This window comes from Elephantulus edwardii, unplaced genomic scaffold, assembly GCF_000299155.1.
Source record: "Elephantulus edwardii isolate Elephantulus edwardi_28Jun2011 unplaced genomic scaffold, EleEdw1.0 scaffold00154, whole genome shotgun sequence".
NCBI lineage: Eukaryota > Metazoa > Chordata > Mammalia > Macroscelidea > Macroscelididae > Elephantulus > Elephantulus edwardii.
Genome location: NW_006399904.1, coordinates 4,952,936 through 4,961,974, shown reverse-complemented (window position 1 = coordinate 4,961,974; position 9,039 = coordinate 4,952,936).

Here is a 9,039-nt window from a genome sequence, read left to right as displayed (position 1 = left end):
TTATAATATTTTACTTTGTTTTCTCAAACACCAGATTTCAGTAATTGTGAAGACTGTGGCCTGGGTCAGGTGCCATCAGGTGCCTGGATAAGACCTTAGTCTCTAGACTGATATCATTGCTCTCTAATACTCTGGAGAGGGACTTGACAACAAACTTTCCCAATGCATTGGACATTGATTTTGGAGCCTAGCAAACTACAGTTATGAACTATCTCAATCTCTTCACTGCCTAACATAATGTTGGTAATCAGCCCACTGGTGAGAATCTTTGTTTTCTTGATGTTGAGCTTCAATCCATACTTAAGGTTGCAGTTCTTGACCTTCTGCAGCAAGGACTTTAGATCCCCTTCAGTTTCATCAAGCAAAGTTGTGTCATCTACATAACAGAGGTTGTTGATGAGTATTTCTCCAACCCAGACGCCACATTCTTCCTCATAGAGTACAGCCTCCTGGATGATCTGATGATCTATTCTGCATATAGATTCAAGAGGTATAGAGATAGGACACATCCCTGGCATACACCCTTCCCAATATTGAACCATGTAGTGTTTCCTTGCTCTGCTCTGGTGACTTCCTCCTGGTCCAAGTATAGGTTTCACATAAGCAAAATCAAGTGTTCTGGGATTCTCATTCCCTAGTGTTAGCCACAATTTGTTGTGATCCACACAGTCAAATACCTTTTCTTAGTCAAGGTAACATAGATAGACATTTCTCTGGTACTCTGCTTTCAGCCAAGATTCATCTAACATAAGCTCTAATATCCCTAGTACTACAACATCTTCTAAAACCAGCCTGCACCTCGGTAGTTCTCTGTTGATGTGCTGTTACAGTTGTATTTGAGATAATTTTCAGCAGAATCTTCCCAGGGTGGACAAACAGCTCTGTTCTGGAGAGGGTGAAACCAGGCTGCTCCATGGAGACAAGAATTCTGAGGCTTTGTCTGACATACTTTGGGCATATTGCAATAAGGGACCAATCCTTGGAGACGGACATCATGCTTGGAAGGGTGAAGGGATTGTGCAAATAAGGAAGACCATCAGTGAGATGGATTGATTCAGTGACTGGGGTAATGAGGGTAGGTGTGTAGGGACTATAACGTTGGCACAGGATAGAGAAGATTTCAGGGCTATTGTACATAGGGTCGCTATGAGCTGCAAGCAACTTGATGGCACATAACAACAGTAACAATAACAACAACAACTTCTCAAGCTACCCTTTAAATTCTTCTGTTCATCTCTTTTACATCATTATTTCTTCGATTTGCCTTACTTTTCCTTTCCTTTGGAGCATGTTTAGAGTCTCTTCTGATACCTAGTTTTGAATTTTCTTTCTTTCCTAATTGTTAAATATCCATTTGCTTTTTAAATGTATGCTATTCTTGATGACATTTCAAACTTGTGTCATTTTCAATATTAGTGTTGAATGCATCCAATGTAATCTTGTGATAAGTGAAGTAGTGGTAAGCCCTGACATAATATAACATAATAAAAATAAATTTAAAAATAGAAAGAAGGTAGGCACTGTGGTATTTTATTTTTATTTATTATTCAAAACAGCTTCCCTTTCCATTGATTACTATCACTTTACCACATGGATGGATAGGACAGATACAAGTGAATAAGATGTGTTCGTCTAATCACATGGGGATTAGCTAGTCTCACCATTAAATAGAGCAGATTCAGCAAAAGACATTTATAATCTCAACAATAACAAAGTAGCTGACAATGCAGTATACGCTCTTCTGGGCTAGAGTTTCTTGCCAGATCTATAAGACAGAAGCAGAAACTGTAGCCGAGAACCAGAGAAATCATATAAGACTGATTTGACTAGGGACCACTACCCTATAGAACTAGAATGGGGACCTCTACCCAATCTTGTTGGAAAACTTGCAAGGAAATATGATGGCAGAAATAAGAGAGCTTTGTAACACTGGTTTAAAGCCTCAGGGCACAAGGCTGGAAGAATATGTGAGCACACTTCAAAGGCTGTTCCAGATTGAGGGATTGTATTCCTTTTGCCATTCTGAGAAATTGTGGTTTTTTTCGCTTTACTAATTATGAACATTGAGCAGGAATATTCTAAAGATGAAGCATCCTTGTCACATCATGAAAGGAATAATGCTTTCCAATGAAACTTTAAAGTCTTATTTTCACCTTATATAATTTGGAATGAATCCACTAATTTTGAGAAGAGTAAAGAATTTTTTTAAGTAGATTATCTCAACAGTATTAGCATTCTATTGAAAAGAAATGTTGTTTTATCTCCCCTATTTATCATTCAAACATTTATCTATTAATTATGGGTTCAAAAATATTTGTTTTATCCAAATGAAAAGATACAATAGGAAAATAAGATTAGCTTAAAAACTATACATGAATTCTCCAAAAAATGGAAAAAGAACAGCAAGAAAACCCAATACCTTCTAAAAAAACTGAAATTATAAAAATTAGAGTAGAAATAGATAGAAAACAGAAAAACAATTGTAATCATCAAGAAAACAAAAAGTTGATTCTTTGAAAAGACCAATATAATTGCCAAACCACTAGCAAAACTAACAAAAGAAAAGAAGGAAAAGACACAAATAATCCAAACAGGAGATGAAATGAGCAATGTCATAACAAAACCAACTAAAATATTATAAAAATTTATACTCAAACAAATATGAAAACCTAGTGGAAATGAACAAATACTTATAAATTCACAACCTACCTATTAACAATCTGTGTTATGCAGATGACACAACCCTGCTTGCTGAAACTGAGGAGGACCTCATGCACTTGCTGCAGAGGGTCAAGGACCGCAGCCTTCAGTATGGATTGAGGCTCAATGTCAAGAAGACAAAGATTCTCACCACTGGACCAACTGGCAGCATCAGGATGCATGGTGAAGAAATTGAGATTGTTCACAGCTTCAGTTTGCTCTGCTCCACGGTCAACACTTTTGGCACCAGCAGCCAGGAAATTAAAAACCATATTGCGATGGGGAAGTCTGCTGTTAGTGACTTCTCTAAAGTACTCAAGAGCAATCGTGTAACTCTGGAGACTAAGGTGCGCCTGATACAGCCCATGGTCTTTGCAATCACTTGTTATGCATCAGAGAGTAGGACAATGACTAGGGAGGATAGAAGGAGAATTTATGCCTTTGAGCCGTGGTGCAGGAGAAGAGTATTGAATGTACCATGGACTGCCAAGAAAACAAACAGATTCATCGTAGAGAGGGTTAAACCAGGCTGCTCCTTGGAGGCAAGGATTCTGGGGCTTCGCCTGACATACTTTGGTGGATCTGTTGTAAGGAGGGACAGGTCCTTGGAGAGAGACATCATGCTTGGGAGGGTGGAGGGATGGCGCAGGAGGGGAAGACCTTCTATGAGGTGGATTGATTCAGTGACTGGGGTAATCAGGATGGGTGTGTCAGAGGCAATGCGATTGGCACAGGGCAGAGCAGGGCTTAGGGCTGTTGTACATAGGGTTGCTATGAGTCGCAAGCGACTCGACGGCACATAACAATAACAACAGCCTAAACTGACACCAACCGAAATCAACCACCTGAACGACCCATTACAAAGGAAGAAATTGAAGAGGTAATACAGTAACATACAGCCAAAAAAAGTACTGGACCAGATGGCATTACAAGTGAATTTTATCTAACATTCACAGAAGACTTGTCACCAATCCTACATAAACTATTTCAGAAAGTAGAAAAAGATAGAGTTGTCCCAGACTCTTTCTATGAAGCAAACATATCCTTATCAGAACCAGGTAGATATACAAACAAAACAGAAAACGATAGGCCAATATCACTCATGAACATAGGTGATAAAATCCTGAATAAAATCCTGGCCAATAGAATCCAATGATACATAAAAAAATAATAATAATAATCCACCAAGACTAAGTGGAATTAATACAAGGTATACAAGGAGGGCTCAACATAAGAAAAACAATCAATTTAATTCATCACTTTAACAAAGCAAAGAACAATAACCACATGATCCTATCAACTGATGCAGAGAAGGCCTTTGACAAAATCTAGTACCCTTTCCTGATTAAAACACTCAACAGAATAGGACTAGAGGGGAATTTCCTCAACATAGTAAAAAGTATAAAAACCTGAGAGCCAACACTGTTCTCAATGGAGAGAGATTAAAGGCATTCCCCTTGAAAACAGGAACTAGGCAAGAATGCCCACTATCACCTCTCCTATTCAATATTGTATTGGAAGTCTTAGCAATAGCAATAAGGCACAAGAAGGAAATAAGAGGTATCCAAATGGGCAAAGAGGGGGTAAAATTCTCTCTATGCAGATGATATGATCGTTTACTTAGAAAACCCAAAAGGCTCTGCAAGAAAACTACTGGACATTGTTGATCAATTTAGCAAAGTAGCAGGATACAAGATCAACATACAAAAATCAATTCGATTTCTCTATAGTAACAAAGAGAATATAAAACTGGAGCTGAGAAGGCAACACCGTTCACAATAGTTAATCATAAGAGTAAATACTTAGGAGTAAATCAAACCAAGCACAAAGGATCTGTTCAAAGAAAATTACAAAATATTGTTACAAGAAACAAACAAACAAAAAGAACTGGAGAGGTGGAAGAATATCCCTTGTTCTTGGATAGGAAGACTCAATATTGTGAAAATAGCAATACTATCAAAGGCAATTTACATGTTCAATGCAGTCCCAATACAAATACCAATTTCATTCTTCAATGTGATGGAAAAGGCAATCTCCAATTTCATTTGGAAAGAAAGAGGCCCGGAAAAGCATTTCATAAAATGAGAAACAAGGCAGGAGGCATCTCACTTCCTGATTTCAAATCCTACTACACTATCTTGGTTGTCAAGACAGCATGGTACTGGTACAATGACAGACACATAGATCAATAGAATAGAATTGAGAATCCAGAAATCAGCCATCTACCTACGGTCAACAGATTTTTGACAAGGAGAAGAAATCAGTTAGGTTGGGAAACAACAACCTTTTTAACAAACAGTGCTGGCAAAACTGGAAAACTATCTGCAGAAAACTCAAGCAAGATCCACACCTCACTCCATACACAAAAAATCAATTCAAAGTGGATATGGATCTAGGACTAAAACCAAGGACTGTAAACATCATTAAAGAAAAACTTGTAAGAACTCCAGAAGTCTTAATCCACAACATAAACAGTCTTACAAGCATCCTGAAACACCTACAACCAGGAGAGGATAAAATAGATGAATGGGACTTTCTAAGAATTAAAACCCTATGCACATCCAAAAACTACTCCAACAGGGTAAAAAGAGAAACCACAGACTGGGAAAAAATATTTGGTAATGACATGTCTGACAAGGGACTTATATCTAGAATTTATAAAATACTCAAGCACCACAGCAAGATAAATGTAAACAAGCCAATTGAAAAATGGTCACAGGATATGAACAGACACTTCTCCAAAGAAGACATTCAGATGGCAAACAAACACATGAAGAAATGTTCAAAATCCCTAGCTCTAAGAGAGATGCAAATCAAAACAACTATGAGATATCCTAGATATTCTTACCCCAGTAAGAATAGCAAAATTTAACAGAACAGCAAACATCAAATGCTGGTGAGGTTGTCGAGAAACTGGAACATATAATCACTGTTGGTGGGAGTATAAAATGATGCAACCACTATGGAAGCCTGTATGGAGCTTTCTCAAAAAGTTGCAAATAGAAATACCATTTTCCCCAGCAATTCCACTGCTGGGAATTTACCCTAAAGAAACCATAACTGCCAGCCAAGCAGATATATGCACGCCCATGTTTATTGAGGCTTTGTTTGCAATAGCAAAGGGCTGGAAACAAACCAAATACCCATGAACAAACAAATGGATAGAATAGCTCTGGTATATTCACACAATGGGATACTATGCTGCTTTGAAAAGAACTCATGCAATATTATGTAAAATGGATGACTCTGGAGAACATTATCTGAGTGAAATATCTCAACCACAAAAGGACAAATATTGCATAGGGCCACTGTTGTAAAATGGGACTGACATTGGGGTTGAGGGATTACAGAAAAGGAGGGGAGGAATCTTGTTTATTTCATTGAAACAGATGAGGGATATAACTGTTTAAAAGGGACATATGAATTGGTATTTTGTCATTACAGAAGTCCAGAGTAAAAGCTGCATAGTGGAGTGGACTGGGGAGTGGGGAGGGACTGCATAACACAGAAAGAGCTGTTTTGTTTTGTTTTTTTCTTTTCAAAGAAAATAGTGAATGGCGGTGTTCAGGGATAAAAGTGACACAATTACTGGAAACCCTAAGTCTCTGTAAACTTTTGTTCAAATTAAGTAAAAAATTATTCATGAATTATTTCCAAATATTAAGTGTAAAAATTAAACTTGTCCTTAAGTTAATATGAGCAAAGCCTTTTTTAAAAATTATATTGGTATTTCTATATGCTACAGATGATGATTTTGGAGGCTGGACTTCATGAGGTGGAATGTGGCATCAGGATTGGAAGAAGATTCATTAAGAAGCTGTGTTACACAGATAACACAAGGTTGCTTGTTGAAACTAAAGAGGATATGAGGTGTTTGCTGCAAAAAGTCAAGGACTCTAGTCTTCAATATGAATTGAAGCTCAACATCAAGAAAACAAAGCTTCTCACTACTCGCCAATTATCAGCCTCATGATAGACGGGAAGAGATTGAGATTGTTGTTAATTTCAGCTTGCTTGGTTCCACCATCAACACTCTTGGCACCAGCAGTCAGGAAATCAAAAGACAAATTGCATTGGGAAATTCAGAGAAATTATGTCAGTCTAGAGTCTTCACAATTACTTGCTATGCATCCAAGAGCTGGACAATAACTAAGGATGATAGCAGAAAGATCCAATGCCAAAGAGCTGTGATGTTAGAAAAGAGATATTGTGGACTGCTGGTTGCTTTCTGAAGGTAAGGAATTTCAGGCTCAATCTCACATATTTTGGGCATGTTGCAAGGAGGGATCAGTTCTTGTGAGGGATATTATGCTTTGAAGGGTGGAGGGACAGTACAGGAGAGTAAGACCAAGGATGGGATGGATTGACTCAGTGACTGTAAAAATGGGATTCAGGTTTCAGAGCTAATGTATACAGAGTAGCTAGGAGTTCCAGGCAACTTGATGACACAAAACAACCATACAAATACTATTTTCTTTTTATCATCACCAATTTTCATGACAACAAGCTTTATTTTTTTAATTTTTTAAAAATATTTAATGCTTAAAATATTTTATCATTAATAATTAAAAGTAGATCATATTTCTAGAATATTTGGAGACTTCAAGTATTTTCTTTCCTATGTTTTGTTTCAATAGTTCTTTTGGAGATTATACTTATGAGCTGTAGCTTTGAAATAGCACCAAATTTGTTAAGTATCCACCATTTTGAATCACTATGTAGAATCCACTGTTATATTAATAAATTTCATTCTATTTTTCTTTTTCTTCAATTATGCTATTAGTTTCAGTACTTTTGCAATATTTTAAGTGAATCACCTCGTAAATAATGAGATTGCTAGATAATTCAGAATGTGGTGGGATTTGCTTAGGTAAATAAGAATTAACTATTTAGATTATATATCTAATTAAAATGAAGTTCATTTGATTAGTTAAATTACCTCATTGCTAGTACTGCTGTCATTATTATTGGTTCATTCTGGTCTTTTTTTAAACATTATCAGACTAAAATATAATGACTTACTATTTATTTATCAAAAGATATATATAGTATTTACTTGTCCCATACAGTATTTGTTCACTAGATAAAAACCCATTGACATCTTTAAAACTATTTAATTCAATTTTCAGTCCTTTATAATATTGAAAGTTTCATATAATGAAGTATAAAAATAATTTAAAAAAATACTTGGCATTTTATACTCATAAGCACTTGGCTTATTCTTTATTCTTATTTTAAATAGTTTGACCTTATGTTCTCATTTGTACTTTATATTCTACTGAGATAGCCTGAATGTCTAGTTATTTATCTTGAAGAAAAATGTCTTAACAAAATCCTTTCGAAAATAACTAATAGAAAATTATTCTAGAAGCTTGAAGTTACTCTTACAAATACATTTTAAATATATATTAAAAACTTCTCATACTGTATTGTTTTAATCTGGTGATTGTTTTCATTATAATTATAAACATAATAATAGCAGTTACATATTTTAAAGACTACATTCAGTATTTCATTGCATGATCTTTCTTTTTTCCATTTTCAAAGAAATTCTAAGTATTAAGCATTTGGGTTTTTTTTAATTCTCAGAGATAGTACTTGATTTATTCAGCATACCTGAGGACTTGCTCCATACATGTTCAATCTATATGCTGAATAAATCATTTGACAAGCCAGACTTTATTAAAAACAATGTAATATTATGATTGGAGAAAGACTCATAATTAAACTGTGATGTGCAGATGATACAACGTTGTTTGCTTAAAGTGAGGAGAACTTGAAGTGCTTGCTGCGGAAGATCATAGACCACACACGGCCTTTTATTTGGATTGTATCTCAAAATCCTCAAGAAAGCAAAAATCTTCATTACTGTCCAGTGAGCAACATCATAAATTATGGAGTAAAGATTGAAGATTCGAGGATTGTGTTCTCTGTCCACCCTTCCGAGCATGATGTCCTTTTCAAAGGACAGACCTCTCCTGGCCACATGCCCCAAGTAAGTGAGGCAGAGCTTCTAAATCCTCGCCTCCAAGGAGATACTTGGTTTCACCTCTCCAACACAGACCTTTTTGTTTTCTTGGCAGTCCATGGTATGTTCAAGACTCTTTGCCAGCACCACAACTCGAAGGCATCTCTTCTTCTTCTGTCATCCTTAGTCATTGTCCAACTCTCTGAAACATAACAAGTAATTGAGAAGATAATGGCCTGGATTAGGCGCTCCTTTGTATCTAGACTGATATTGTTACTCTTCAGCACTCTGGAGAAGGCCATGACAGCCAATTTTCCCAATGCAATTCATCTTTTGTTTTCCTGACTGCTGGCATTATGAGTGTTGATTGT